Genomic DNA, 14,968 nt, shown 5'->3' with positions numbered 1-14,968 from the left:
ACTGTATGCAACAAAATCTTCTGAGATACAGAAGTCAGAAGCATTGATAAAGTTTTAATGTCTTGTATAAGTGAGTTCTGCTGGAACAAAATGAAGCTCATTAAGGCCCTAGAGATTGTAGTCCAAACTATGATTGCTCTTGTAGTAACTAACTGACTTTGAAAGCCTTTCTCGTGTACTAGGTAAGAAAAACATTGCATTATGCAAAGCAACCTCCTAATGAGCATCCAAAAATAAGTCACCTAATGGGGCTGTCATGTCCAAGCACTGTTCCCAGTAGTTATGTCCTGAATGGGTTTCTGTCAAATGATGGGATAAAAATAATGACTTTCTCTTTGTACTTCTTTGCTCATCCCTATATATGTTTTTATTTTTATATCTTTGTAACCCAAACAGTACCTTTTAAAGGGAAATCATGCAGAATTGCACTGAGATGTAATCTGAGTCCATCTTTTCAATGTTCGTAAGATCATTAGAGCATATTGAAGGGAAACACTCTATAGACCTGTGGCCTTCCTTCATTGAGACGCAGTATGGCTTCAAGTTGTTCTTTGGTCTGCTGTAGGCACTGGTCTCCATGACAATCATTCTTGTTTGTAAATATTCTTATTATAGGTTATTCTGGCTTTAGTAGGAGCAATTAAGAAGTTTCTCTTTCTCTTGGCTACTTATGATTTCTTCTTGATACAAAACTTTTGGTTCCTTTTTTAACATTAGGAATGTGCTAACTAATTCAGATGATTTGTTAGCATCTTTAACCTACCACTATTATATTCTTTGCCTTTTCACTTTTGGTATAGTTTTCATAGTTCTTGTTTTTGATAATTTAAAATGTTTTAAAATAGAAAGTTCAGCTGGTTACTTAAAAAGGAGACTTTATACATCAGGTCCTGAAATGAATTTAGCATTTTAAAATACAGTTAAATAGACATGAACTTCCTGAGCAGTAACTGCAAGGTGAAAAGAGATCTCTAAGCAGGGTGTGGTGGTACAGACCTGTACTTGTCACACTCATGAGTTGAAAGCAGGAGGATCAAGAATTATATGATGGTCTGGAGTATACAACAAGATCCTCTTTCAAACATCAGCATGCCTGAAAAAGAAGGAAGAAAAACAAATGTAATCCTCAGTCAGAAAGTCAGAGGTCAGCAAATACTTTCTAAAAAGGGGAGATAGAAAAAGTCGGAATCCTGTGGACATCGTGTCTTAACAGTGAAAGCAAGAAAGCAGCTACCTTCTTTATCAACAGCATTGGGCCTGTATTCCAATAACCCTGTGTTTACAAAAACAGGCACCCTGCAGAAATTAGACCTAAGTAAGGAGCTTGCCAAGTAAGTCAGGGTTCTCCAGAGAAGCATGACTTATGTGGAAATAAGTTCACGTGTATAGGGAAGCCAAGAAGTACAGGATAAATGTTGAAGCTGAGAACCCAGGATTCCAGAGCTTAATTAATACTGAGAACTGTAGGGAGCTCAGCTGTAAGTCTGTAGCCCAGATATATAGCAGGTACAATGCCCAAACACAGCAGAAGATGAAATCCCCATCTCAGAGGAATATTTTGCCTCTTCCTGTCTTTTTTGTTTAGTTCAGACTTCAAGTGTTACCTGACACATATGGATGAGAATGATCAACTTAATTCAGTCAATTAATTCAAATGTTAACTTATTCAGAGACACATTCAGAAACAATGTTTTCCCAGCAACCTAGCAACCCTAGTGCCAGCATGCATCATATAACAATTGTGGGAGAGGAGTAAAAATGTAGTAACTGTAGAAGGTTTATGAATGTACAAATATCAGAAATTCAGAAGGAAATGTGCCACATACCAAGGTACTTCTAACAATGCTCACCTGTGTGTATTGTGCAACTTTACTCCATCCTTGGTTCTGAACACAAAACATATGTGCTATGATCTGTGTATACTATTACACACACAACAATGAGAACTATCTGAGGTCCAATGGCTCAATACAAGATACCAGATCACTGCATGTGATGAACTGACAATGTTTTACTGTATATACAATTTTTTCTGTTCATACAACAACATAACAGCAAGACAAGAAACTTTTTAATTGCTCCTGCACTATCAAATATTCAGCCATGATTTAAATCTTTAAGAATAAACCAACATTTCCATCTCACTCATTTGCAAGTTTGATTTTATTTTTAATAAATAGCAATTCTGTCCCAAAGAACTATTATAAAGTAAATTTGGTTGTGATCTGTTATCAGAAAATGTTTGATTTGCATACCTCCTTTGTGTACCTTTATACTTGGGGTTATGCAAGGTTTTCTTTCATGGGACATTCCCCCAAGAGAAAATTTTTTAGGAAACCCTGTGTGAGTGTGTTCAAACTGAACATATAAATTACTCATCACTTTTGTTATCTCCTAAGATATCCTAGAGCAATACCTTCCCAATGTTATAACACTTCAATATTGTTTTTCAAGTTGTGGTAATCCCCAATCATAAAATTATTTTGATACCACTTCTTAACAGTAATTTTGCTACTGTTATGTATCATAGTATAAATATTTAAATATTTATGTTTTCAGCTAGTCTTAGGCAATGCCTATAAAGGATAATTTGACCCCTGATAGGTTGAGACACAAAGCTTAAGAACCACTGCCATGGAGATTATAGCTGCAAGAAGCAACTTTTGGTTTGTGGGCCCATAGAAGAAAGGGAAAAAAATGGGTTGTAAAAATATGGAAATTCAGAAGAAGGGCCACTGATTAGGGCCCCTAAACCACTAAAGAGGCAGTAGTAAGAATCTTTGCATGGGTGAAAAGAAAATTGGTCCTGCAAATATTGGAGGAAAATACAGCTCAGATTCTAGCAGAAAGATTTACAGCTTCCTGTATCAAGACCCATGTGGAGAAAATGACCTCGCCCTGAGGAGGCAAATCGGTGAAATAAAAGTAATCTGCCGAGCCCCAGTCTCACATGCAAGAACCAAAAGCTGCAAGGTGTGAGCTGAAAAGCAATCAGTAACTGGTGCACACATCAACCTGAGTTTATTTTCCTACCATTGTTTTCTTGTTGAGTTACTACCAGAAATTGCTCAGATTGCCTGGCAATTACTGCATAAGAGGAAATGTCAGGTAGCAATGATGTATTTCCAAAATCTACCAACTTTTGATAATGCTAAGAACAATTAGCAGTTTAGTATCCATAACATCAAAGCATAAAAGGATAGCTGTGTGTGTGTGTGTGTGTGTGTGTGTGTGTGTGTGTGTGTGTGTGCAGATGTTTGTAACTGTGTTTGCATATGTCAACATATGTATCAGTAAAATCCTGTTTTGGGGAACTAATGCATGTTAGTCTGAAATATATCTCTGCTTCTCAATGATTTTAAATATGTCTTTTATTACACACTGATGATAGTGCTTGGTACTGAAAGTTTCTATTATATTAATTTGTGTTAGGAGTTGGAGAGATGGCTCAGCAGGTAAAGTTAAGAATATTTACTGATCAAGCAGAAGACACTGGTTTATTTCCAAAGGCTCTGATGTCCTACCCTGGCCTTTTGGGCACCTGTAAGCACACAGTACACATAAACTTATGCAGAAACACACAGATACACATATTTTTTTTAAAAAAATCTTTATATGCTTATTTGGAAAATAAAATATTATCAACTATACATCCATACTCTTTTCCTCCACCTCCTTCACTTTTGAATTTTACAAGTTGTTGAAATAGAAGGTTCTGAAATGTTTATAATACCTCATTTTGATTGATTGATTAATGATTGATTGATCTATTGATGGATGGGTAGTGAAGGATGCTGGAAGAAGGAGGCAAGGCTATTCTGAGAAACACTCTTTGAAGATATTTTAAAAGGCAATTTGTCACTCAATAAAAATGTGTCTACATGATACATAAAAGTTTGGCACCCCAGCTTGACTGAATGGCTGCACATGTCGACAGCCTAGGTGTCTGTATGCAGCTAGACAATCCATAATAGGATTCCTATTACTATAGTGTGCACTCACCATTCCTGTGTAATTACTCAGCTTCAACCACTTCTACCAGGACACTCTGCTTTAGTTTCAAACGCCTCTGCCTAAATAGCTGGTTATCTCAACATTTTACACACTAGTTGGTCTTGTTACATTTCTTGAATAATTTCTTTCTACATAGTGAAAACTGTGCAATCAAATTGATAGTGTAACTGTTCCTGTGGCAGGGAACATCCAGAGCTTGCCTACAAATTCTTCAAGCCATCTGTAATATTACATGTCCAGGGATTGCCTCCAGGTACTTAATTATACTATCTCCTAAATATCTTATGCATTTGCTTTTACTGATAAGGGTTAATCCACAAGTCTCCCAAGGGCTTTACATACGTTAAACAGACAATATTATTTCTTGTATTGAAAACCTCCATACATTATTTTCAGTACATAAATTTGGTGTGTGCTAAAGAAATGTTATCTGGTGAAAAATAACTTTGAAGATTAATGAGTAGTAACTCAGCGCAGTGCTGTACGAGATACTTTATCACTGAAGCCATCCTGGGGAGTGGCATGCACAGTTTTTCTACGTTTCTTCTGGAGTTTTAAAAACAAAATGTTCTCCAATCACATTCACCCTAAGGAGACCAAAATTATTAATGGCTTAATATTTGCAAGCAGCTATAGATTCTCACAGCCAAGGACAGAATATCCCATTTGTAAAACACAACCTCAAGAAACAGAACTGCATTTGAAATAAGCTCTGTCCAAACTGTATTTCACTTTGTATTCTGAAAAGCAAATTTGCATTTTTAACTAGTTTCCATGTTGTTCGTTTTTATTCCTCTTTTATCATGTGGATATGGATGGATAGGAAGATGATGTTCTGATCAAAATGTCTCCTGTGATAGAGAAATGTATGAAGAATTCTTTTACAGAGAGTGATTTAAATAATACCACAACATTCACACAAGTAAACAACTCTGCTTATTGACTATAAATGTTCAAAATTATAAAAGTTTTGGGAGATGAAAATTTTCTAGCTGGCCGAAATACACAGAGTTAAGAGGCTTCCTAGATGTAACACACTATCATTTAGGACACTAGTTTAACATATTATTTAAGTGTTGTCAAGAACATTGGGTTGTTGACTTATTAGCTAGGATTGACTAAGTTTTTAATAACCCAGATGGCTTGAATTTGGGAAGGAGGAAATTTCTTGCCTTTGAGGACAAGCAAGCATGAAGGAACAGAATTCAAACTGGTGAGAGGAAAAGGGGCCTTAACTTAGCTGGGCCCGATTAACCTATCCTGTAAAGGTAGCTTTTAGGAAGCAGGCTTTCTTTTCCCTCAAACCCACACTTTAGAGTCTGATTTTTGTTTATTTGGTCTGGTTTTGTTTGTTTATTAATTGTTTGTTGTGGGTTTTGTCTTGGGCTGGGTTTTAGTTATTTGTGTATATGCTGTAACTTTTGACTTGGGGACAAAAGGACATTTGATGCGTGTGAAATGTTTTTTTTTTGTTTTTTCTGTAGTGGAGCACATTTTTCCTGTGTGAAACACTGTGTGAGCAATGATCTCAGATGTTAGCTTTGGTTCCCTCAAGGCTTGCTCTATAAGAAAGCTCTGAAGTCCCTGCTGGCTTGAAACACCTGAAAGTCCTCATTGGAAGTTGTACATGTGCTGTACTTTGGTGCCCAGCACATCAACACAGTTTGATGGTGGTACGTTGACCTCCTGAGTGGAACAAGCTAGACAGATGCTGTGTTGTCTCTTTCAAAAATTACACTGACATTCATGGCTGTTCAAAAGAATATGGAAATAGGAGACAAAAACATATCACTGAATAATCAGATCTTTCAACTGTGTTTTCATTAATACATATTTAAATATACTTTTTCTCAAGACTCCAATAATAAGTAATGCTTCTCTTTTTTGAGCTATATTATATCTAGTAGCAGTTTGAAACCAGGAATTAAGGCTTCTCATCCTTTCATAGTCATCATGTCATTATGGGATATTATATTATTGTTTTTGGTTTTGCTCTTTATTTACCATAGGCTGGCATTAGACTTGTATCAATTCTAGCTTTGCTATCAAGCAGAGTCATATGAGTGTGAACCACCATTCCTGTATTTCTTACAATACTCTTGTGACAAAACCTCTACTTCCTTTTGATATTGTCACACTACAATTAAAATATGATACCAGAGAAGTGTGGGGTTGAGACTTAACTGTGAACAGTTTTGAGGTGCTAGGAGATTGGCTTCATGCAGCTTAGTGTATATTAGTGAATGACTTAGAGACTAGAGATTTGTTCTTTAAGTCTATGTACAGAAGTCTAAGAAAGCCTCACACTCTGCTAGTAACTAAACTTCATGTGATGAATGACTTCTCATCATAAGATAACACTTACCCCTAATGGGCAGAGCAGAGCTGGAGGTACCTCTCAATGACTATGATTTTACAAGTATAATCTTGCATGTGGTCATTTTCCCGTGCAATGCTGGGTATTATGTGCAAATTTGCAAGGTTCTTTTAAAAAGCTTTTCTTTCTTCTGGGCTCAATGGGGATAATAAACACACATCTGTCTTTGAAGTAGAGTGGAGGGTGATTCCATGAACTCAAAAGGCCATTATGAAGGAATGCGAAGTAAAAGGTGAAAAACTTGACTAACAACCATTTGGAGATGAAAATGTGTTTTACTGGTGAATTCCATTAACTGATCAAAGAGGCATGCGTATGAGTACATGTATTTATGCAGGCTTTTAAACTAGAAGTTTAAATTTGTCTTTCTCTGTGTTTTATCAAATGAGTTTGGCCATCATCTAATTGACGGCGGCTCTCCAAAGGCACATCAAAGCTGGTCTGTCTCGTGCATCTCTGCAACTCATTTCCTAAATTTCCTGTTTGTTTTTTTTTTTCTTTTAAGAGCAGCATTCTTTTCAAAGAAGAAACAGACCATTGTCTTTGAATACTGACAATCATTTCCCCTGGTGGCACTTAAACCAGAGAAGTGTTCCTTCCTCAAGGTCCAAGAGCCCTGTCTGTAGCTTCACCTTGCAGCCAAGAGAAGGTGTAGTACTTGCAAATGTTCTACTGAGCCAGAGTCTGCACCAAACTGATTTGGTGCTCAGAGCTGTTGGTGAAGTGTTGAGTGACATCGCTAACACGTTAGATAGTAATGAAGTACTGCTTGCTAGCACAGACCACACACTGTGATAGTTCTGAGAACAGACACAGTATAGGGTCATTCTGACCTCCTGATAGACACTGTGAGTATGAAATACATCCATTTGCTCTCAGATCTCCCCATTTAGATGTAAGTACCAAGACTCAATGAATTTTTAATCTCACTCCTCATGTCTATGCTGCCGCAGTTTTCAAGATGAGAACAGAGCCAGGACAAATGGAGCCAGCACAGAGGAAGAGATCAAATGGACTGAAGCTGCTTCTAATATCCCCTACTGTCACATGCTTTCCTCTTCAGCAATATCATCCTCTCATTAATCCTAACAACTGTGATGGCTTCAGGAGCACTTACACTACAATTGAAGGGAGATAGAGGTCAGCACGGCACCTGCATAAGGATAACGCTCATATCCCTTAGGCATTCCATAATTTTCCCTCTGACGTTTCATCATCAACTTTCTTGACCAACTTTCTCCAGCAGTGAAGACTGTACACCACTTTGGACTCCCACCCGCAGTGTCCTGCGAAGTCAAAGCTGGGCAAAGTGGTCCAAGGCTGACCTTATGTCCTATCCACGGCAGCATGTCTTCCTCTAGGGCAAAGATTCCAGAATCAGCTCTTCCTTATGTATAGGGTCTAGGTTGTTTGGTGCTTAGTACTGCTTATCTGAGAAAACAAAATCCTATTAAAACCACCACTATACCATCCTTCCTCCTGTGCAGGTGTTGGCTTCGGCAAAATATAAGGAAACCAAAGTCTGTCGGTGTCTATCAGCACAGCTGCGTGAATAATGCTCGGAGGGATGTTGAGAGTGGTTTGCATGTTACTGCCTATCACAGAACTTAGTGCATAGGTGGGTGCTCACTTAAGCTGTCTCTGATTTATTTAGCTTAGATTTATTAAGGATGAAGGTCTCCTTTCTCCTCTACTTTGGTCACCTGGAGAAGATAGACTCAGGTTAAAATGACCAGCTGAGTAAATTCTATAAAACTTAAGAGCAAAACACTGCTCTTGTCCTTGGGATTATACATCCACGACTTGGTTTCAGAAACGAGGAAATAAAGAATGTTGAAATTCATGTCTGCTTCCTCCCAGGCTTCCCATTCAGATGGTTTCTTTCAGGGCCTTCTTTTAAAAGCGCCATGAAGCAAGCATTATTTCAGGCCCATACTGCAGACAGACTCTCTAATGGTGACTGTTACCTGACAGCCAGATCTTTCCAGTGAGAATCTCAATAGGTGAAATGGAAATGATCAGTGAGCAATGAGAAGCATTCTAATAGAAACATCATTTACACTGGCAGCTTCACATCTGTTTCCCTTTCTAATTACAAGTACAACACTCCCCCAGACACCCAGCTCAAGCAGCAGGGGTATAAATCACAGCCATAAAAAAGCTGCACACAACAACATGATTCTGATTTCCATAATTGCATGTGCTTTGTGTTCAGGACCCCACATGTACTGAGTTCTGTGCCTGTCCTGTGTCAGATAAAATCTGGCAGTATGGAAGGAGAAGAAAGAGAGGTTTTACCGTAACCATGCAATTTTTTTTTCTCATGGATATCTGTAAACATCTTGTATGAACAAAGTAAGATTCTGAGAAGAGAAAAACAAAACAAAACAAAAAAATCCATGTGAGAAAAAAATCAACTCTGGAAAGTTTTTTCAGACATTTGTCAATAAATATTTATTAACTCCTACTATGTGACAGGTTTGGTGCTAGCCTAAGGGGACAGAGGAATAAACAAAATAGACACTCTTAGAACTGACAACCTAATTCTAGAAAGAGATATTAAAGATGATTGCACACAGAATACATAATTACTGCTGTGATGTTTCCATGAAAGCCAAACTTCAGTGCTCTACAGCAACACCACCTTCAGGGGAAAAATTTCAAGAAGACAGAAAATCCTAAGGTAAACAGCAAAAAGACTACCAGAAACATTTGTCAGTTGCCCATCAGAAACTCAAGCAAGGTCAGACTTCCAGGATTTCTCAATTTCTAGAAAATTTGTAATTTGAAACAGAAAACAATGTGGAAAAAAGGTTATTGAAGGCTATTTTACAGATTTGGCTTTCAATACTTTTAAATATAAAGAATGAGAACATTCATTCATGTTAGCTTTTATACTGAGAAGAAATATGACTCATGTTGATCAGTGTAGAATAGTCTGAAACACAGAAAACAGAATTGTCTTGACCCTGATATAAGAGAAGGATTCTTTTGACTCCAGGGGCAGCACATCTCTAACATGATGTAAGATTGCTGTCAGTACTTGGAAAGAAGAGAAAATGCTATTGAAAAAAACTTGGGAGAAATTGTAGAGTTTTATATACATATACATAGCAATATATTTGTGTGTACTGTAAACTTCATGTGGATTTATATATGTGTGCACACTTTAAATACTGCCTAACCTATCAACATACTATTAATCTTAAATCTATGATATATTACATTGGTACATGACTGTGTATACTAGTTAGGTTTTTCTTGTTGTGCTAAACACTAGAACCAAAAGCAACTTGAGGGGTTCCATTGACTTACAGCTACACTCCATTATGGAGGAGAGAAGCCAAAACAGGAACTCCAGGTTAGAACCTGAAGGCGGGAACTTAGCAGAAGCCCTGAAGGAGCATTGTTTACTGAATTGTTCCAGACTATTTCCTCAGATTGCTTTCCCCATACAATTCAAGGTCGGGTTGGCACCACCCACAGTAGATGGCTTTTTAAAGCAAAGAAACCTAGCTTTAAAAACCACCTATTAAATATTGATTGTGGTTAATGCTTATAAATTTTAATTTCATGACCACAGATTGAAGATTAAAGTATATTTCTCCATTTATAAACACCAGGTTCCCATCCCAGTTTTCCTACCTCAAGGAATGTGGTCAGGAATTCCACACAGGCATATTCAGAGACCCATCCCCAAATAATTCTAGACTCTGTCAAATGGACATTTACCACTGACCATGACATCTGAGATCATGGCAAAAAGCAAAACAAAACAAAGCTCACTCCATCCAAAATAAATTCTCAGGACCTCAGTGCAAAGACATTTTTGCCCTTCCTTCCTCAATTACTATGGCAACCAACTGATCTCCTTCTGCTTATTAATAACACTTCACATAAAGACACCACAGAGAACCCCAAACTCTACTTACTCTTCCTAGGACTTAAAGATAAATTCTTTCTTGTTTCCTTTTCCATATTTTGCTTTAACTCTTGTAGCCTCTGGCTCACTACTGTATGCTGCACCTTTTCTACGTTATGTGTGAAGAACCAAAGTGAACCTCCTGCTCTGCACTTTATACCTACCTTGCTTGGCATGTTTTTATGCTTAGTAGTGTGGGAAGTTAAAAATAGAAAAAACGACTAAATTTTCTAGTTAAGTAACAGGTTGTCTTTTACCAAAGAGCAGAGTGCCACTGATTCAGCCATTGGATCCTTCTCATTTAACATCAGATTCCCTTTCAGTGTCTTACAGACATTTGGGTTTTTCTCATTTTAATAATGATGTCCCCTTTCTTCTTTTATGTTTCTTTAGAAACATAAAAAACGAAATAGAGCAATGATTTTCTATGATGTTTTAAAAAGGAAAACGAACACTACTGAGTTCCACACTGCATGGCTAACTTTCTGTTTCCAGTCCATAATCTCCTAGCATCCTATCATGTCAGCTGAAGTTCCTAGAATTTTAGAACTGTAAAAGGCATGAACAATAATGATATTCGGTGTTTATATAGCAATATCAGGTAGAAAGATGGCATATTACAAGGAAATGGTTTATTACATCACCTCTTAGAAACCCCCATTGCTCCTGAAATAGTAGGTGATGATAAAGAAGTTCAGGTCACTTGCACTGATTTTTGTCACAACTATTTCATGGCAGAACTCTTTTAAGGTTTCATTGTATACAGACAATGGGATGTTTTGCTTTGGGACAATGATCTTTTATCCTGTCACTTGTATCATTTTAATAAAACTCTGATTGGCCAGTAGCCAGTCAGGAAGTATAAGTGGGACCTAACAGGCAGGAAGTAGAGGAGGACACAGGAGAATTCTGAAAAGAGGAAAGAGTCAGTTTGCAGTCATGACCCAGTCACAGAGGAAGCAAGATGAGAATGACTCACTGATAAAGGTACCAAGCCACGTGGCTAACACAAACAAGAATTGTAGGCTAATTTAAGATGTAAGAAAGAGTTAATAAGAAGCCTGAGCTAATAAACCAACCAGTTTATGATTAATGCAGACACCTGTGTGTTTCCTTGAGACTGTAGGACCAGGCAGGACAGAAAATCTCTGTCCGCTATGTGTGTTTCTATAGAATACACATTAAAATGTTATCATCACTCAACTTCATGCTCACAAGGAAATTGAGTCCCAAGTGGTTGGTTATCTGTCAGTGTTTCTCACGCCTGCAGTGACTAAAACTATCAATGCAACATATTGGCCCATATGTGAATGTTAATTCGCCCCACAAATATCATAACAACCACACTCAGTTCACTGGTCCTGCTTTCATAGTATTCAACAAGCACAAGTGTAAATTTGCATTTCTATCTGAAATGTCTCCTGCCCATGTTCTTTCTAAGCTTGATCCAGTGAAAGTGATGATACTACAATTTGCAGTCATCAGATAATATTCTGTCTTTAGTCTTTCTGTGTGCACGTTTGTATGTGTGCCGATGTATATGTGCATGCACATGTGTGCACATGTATAAGGAAAGCAGGGAGTACCCTTGGCTATTATTCCACAGAGCCATCTACTTCATACTGAGATAGTCTCTTGCCAAGTAGGCTAGTCTGGCTGTCCAGAGAAACCTAGGAATTCACCTGGTTTCATGTCTCTAATTCTGGGATTACATGGGTGAGCCTTAATGCTTCTTTTTAATGTGGCATCTGGAGATTGAACTCAGGCTCTCAGAAGGACCTTGCAAGCACTACATTGATGAAGCCAGCTCCCCAGACCCTTCTTTGCCTTGCCTTTGAATGTGTGTTTCTATAGCAAGCTTCACAGGCTTCAGCTATAGTAATATGGGAGGAAATGACAGTGTGAGGTCATCATAAAGTTAAAAAATACCTCGAGAGTTGATCAATATTAATTTATGAATGCACTATAAGTAACACACCTCCATTTTCAGCTGACCATTTCTACTTCACAGCAAAAGCCTCATGGAACAGAACTATAAATGTTCTTTCACACTGGCCTTGAGACTGGAAGGCAGGGAGAGCATTGATTTGAAAAACAGGTCACATTTTTATTATTGTGTTTGACCCACAGAAAGTGTCTTCATTTCCTCCATAAAGAAAAAACTCATTTGAAAAAAAATCTCTGTGAGACCCTCACGTCCCAGAAAAGGGCTATGCATTGTCAGAGACCTGAGTGGGAGAGGGCTTGCAAATTGGTTTTCTAGGTTGCTTTGACCAATCTGCTTTTCATTAGTTCCACTGGCATAAGTACTAAATGTATAAAAATGAGAGGTGTTTGTGTATGTGTGCTTACATATGCTTTTTGTTTCAGTGTGATTTATCATAGGGTCACACCCCAGAAGTTGGATCCTTTCAATGAGGGGGAAGGGAAAAATAATGATCGTCCTTCTGTGGGTACCAGGCCTGAATTACTCCATTTTCCCAAGTCAGCAACTCCCCTGCACGTCTGAAGCACTAAAGTTGGTTCCTGAAAATATTGCCTGCTGGTTAAATCACCCACAATGGATAGGCCCTTAAAGAGGCAGACAGGCCTTGAAATTTATTGCCACATGCCTATATATCTTCGCAAGGTCTGCAAGTCTCTAGAGTCTTCCCCAAACAAGGCTTACCCCTGCAGAGGGCAACCAAGAGCCACTTAGCCTGCCAGACACATGCTTGTACCTTCAAGAAATTTAGCAGGGATTCCTGGTGTGGGTCTTTGCAAGACCTTGACAGTTGATCTAAGCTATGGGAACAGGCTGAAGCTGACCCATCGCTTGTTTTTACTTAGAAGTATATATAACTGCTCGTGAGAGACCAGCTTGGTGGATGAATATTAGTTCTAAGGCCTGGCTTTTCAGACATTTAGTCAGTTTCATATACACGTCCATAAACATTCTATAAAAGCTAAATTCTCACACACATCTATAGGCACACAGTTTCTCTGCCCTCCTGGCATTACTCTCTCATGGTAAGCAAGCAGAGTTTTACTGGACACTTCAAAATTTGTCCCCACTGTTCCCATTTCTTATAGATAATTTTGGAACAGGCTTTTTCCATCTTTAACCAGCTTTTGTGAGCTCTCCAGAAGCCAGGATGATGATAACTGGATTGCACAAGGTCTTAAAATCTATTTCGCTCATATTCAAATTTTCTAGCTGAGTCTTCCCAGTGTGTATTGAATGGGACCAGTTAGAAGACAGCCTGTTATATTTGAAGGTTGCAGAGACTTGAGCTCCTTTCTTCGATTCAACTAGAATTACTCCTTTAGTGTTTGAAAAGCTGGATGGCTGTAAGATGACCCTTATCTGTGTTCTTTTTGGAGGGTCTCATGAAAAGATAATATTGACTATTCCCAATGATGAAAAATGTAAATTAATACAGCATCTGGGAATACATGAAGTTTCAAATGCAGTTTACTTGAGATGCTGTTCTCCTTATGTGAGCTTTATATCCTGCTTTCCTGATGGGACTGGTGTGCGTTTCAGAAAACCTGCAACTATGCACGGCTTGCAAACCACTTTCAGTGCATTTTAACTCTGTCATTGGCATCTCAGAAACTTGGACCTAGAAAGAAGTACAGGAAACGGGGCAGCCTGAGAAGGGAGACCACATCATAACATCTTAGGCTTCCAACGTGCCATCTTCATAAGGACCACAAGCTCATGGTAGTCTCTAGGTTCCCTGGTCTTACTTCAGGCTGATCAAGAGGAAAACATGGTGCTAAACTCTAGCAAATCTTCCATGTAAGTCTCTGTATTGACCTTTGAGAACTGTTGCCTTTGATATTTTTGAGGCTTTTGAGAAGATAGTTTTAGCATAAGGTAGTTTCATTTTTTTTACTTTGCAAATTCACCAAGTATAATGTGTAGTTTTCCAATCTCTAAAAGAACAAACTCTTAGAAAGACAATTTACTAAACTTGACTACTTCAATGCAGTCCAATGTCCAAATACTTTACCTGGGAGACAAAATTCTACCCAAGGTAGGATTTTCTGACTTTGGTGACATTATTGATGGATAAGCCAGATGAAACTCCCATGGTTAGTCATAATGAAAGAAGCTTAAGGAGAACAGAAAATGAGGGAGAAGATTTAAAAAAAGAATGAAAGAATGAGGGGATGGAAGAATGGGAATCTGGATGTCTGACAGAATCGTATTACATGTATTGGGATACTTATACAAAAATTCAGCTTTCTCAGCCAGACACAATCTGGATGTAGATTATAAACATTAAAACCAAATATTGTTGTCCTTAAACTTGTCATCCTCATGCCTCAGACTCCTGATTGGAAGAATTACAAGTGTATATACCACCACATCTGGTGCTAGATCCACTATGTTCTTACCGCAGGTGAAAACTCTGAACAGCTAAAGCCACCACTTCATAGTTTCCATCTGCTGTATTATATTCTTCTGTTATACTTAGTGAAACAATCTTTTATAACTATAAAGGGAATAGAATGGGCTAACTTCTCAAAATTGAAGCAAGGACAACAGAGCCCTGGATTGAATCCAGAGTGGTAGGTAGAAAGGGCACAGCTTTAAGTGATTCCTGCCTGGATTGAACAGGGGAAAGTTGGTGTCCTTATAATTAATCTTGGTTGTGCAAAAGCCT

General features: G+C 38.1%; 1 long non-coding RNA gene and 1 other non-coding gene across 2 annotated transcripts in view; one reads left to right on the top strand and one right to left on the bottom strand.

Moving 5' to 3' along the window:
• Window positions 1-998: 998 nt before the first annotated feature.
• LOC121433925 overlaps window positions 999-14,968 on the bottom strand; it is a 151,861-nt gene continuing 137,891 nt past the window's right edge. The window contains exon 3 of the long non-coding RNA XR_005972377.1: window positions 999-1,093. This is a non-coding gene — a long non-coding RNA (uncharacterized LOC121433925). The remainder of the gene's footprint in view (window positions 1,094-14,968) is intronic.
• Window positions 7,486-7,589, top strand: LOC121434191. The gene has a single exon (XR_005972404.1). It is a non-coding gene; the product is annotated as a U6 spliceosomal RNA (small nuclear RNA).

The sequence above is a fragment of the Microtus oregoni genome, unplaced genomic scaffold (assembly GCF_018167655.1).
Source record: "Microtus oregoni isolate MIOR12 unplaced genomic scaffold, Mior012 000042F_ref0000377, whole genome shotgun sequence".
NCBI lineage: Eukaryota > Metazoa > Chordata > Mammalia > Rodentia > Cricetidae > Microtus > Microtus oregoni.
Note: the sequence above shows the minus strand (reverse complement) of the source record. Positions and strands in the feature narration are given on the sequence as shown.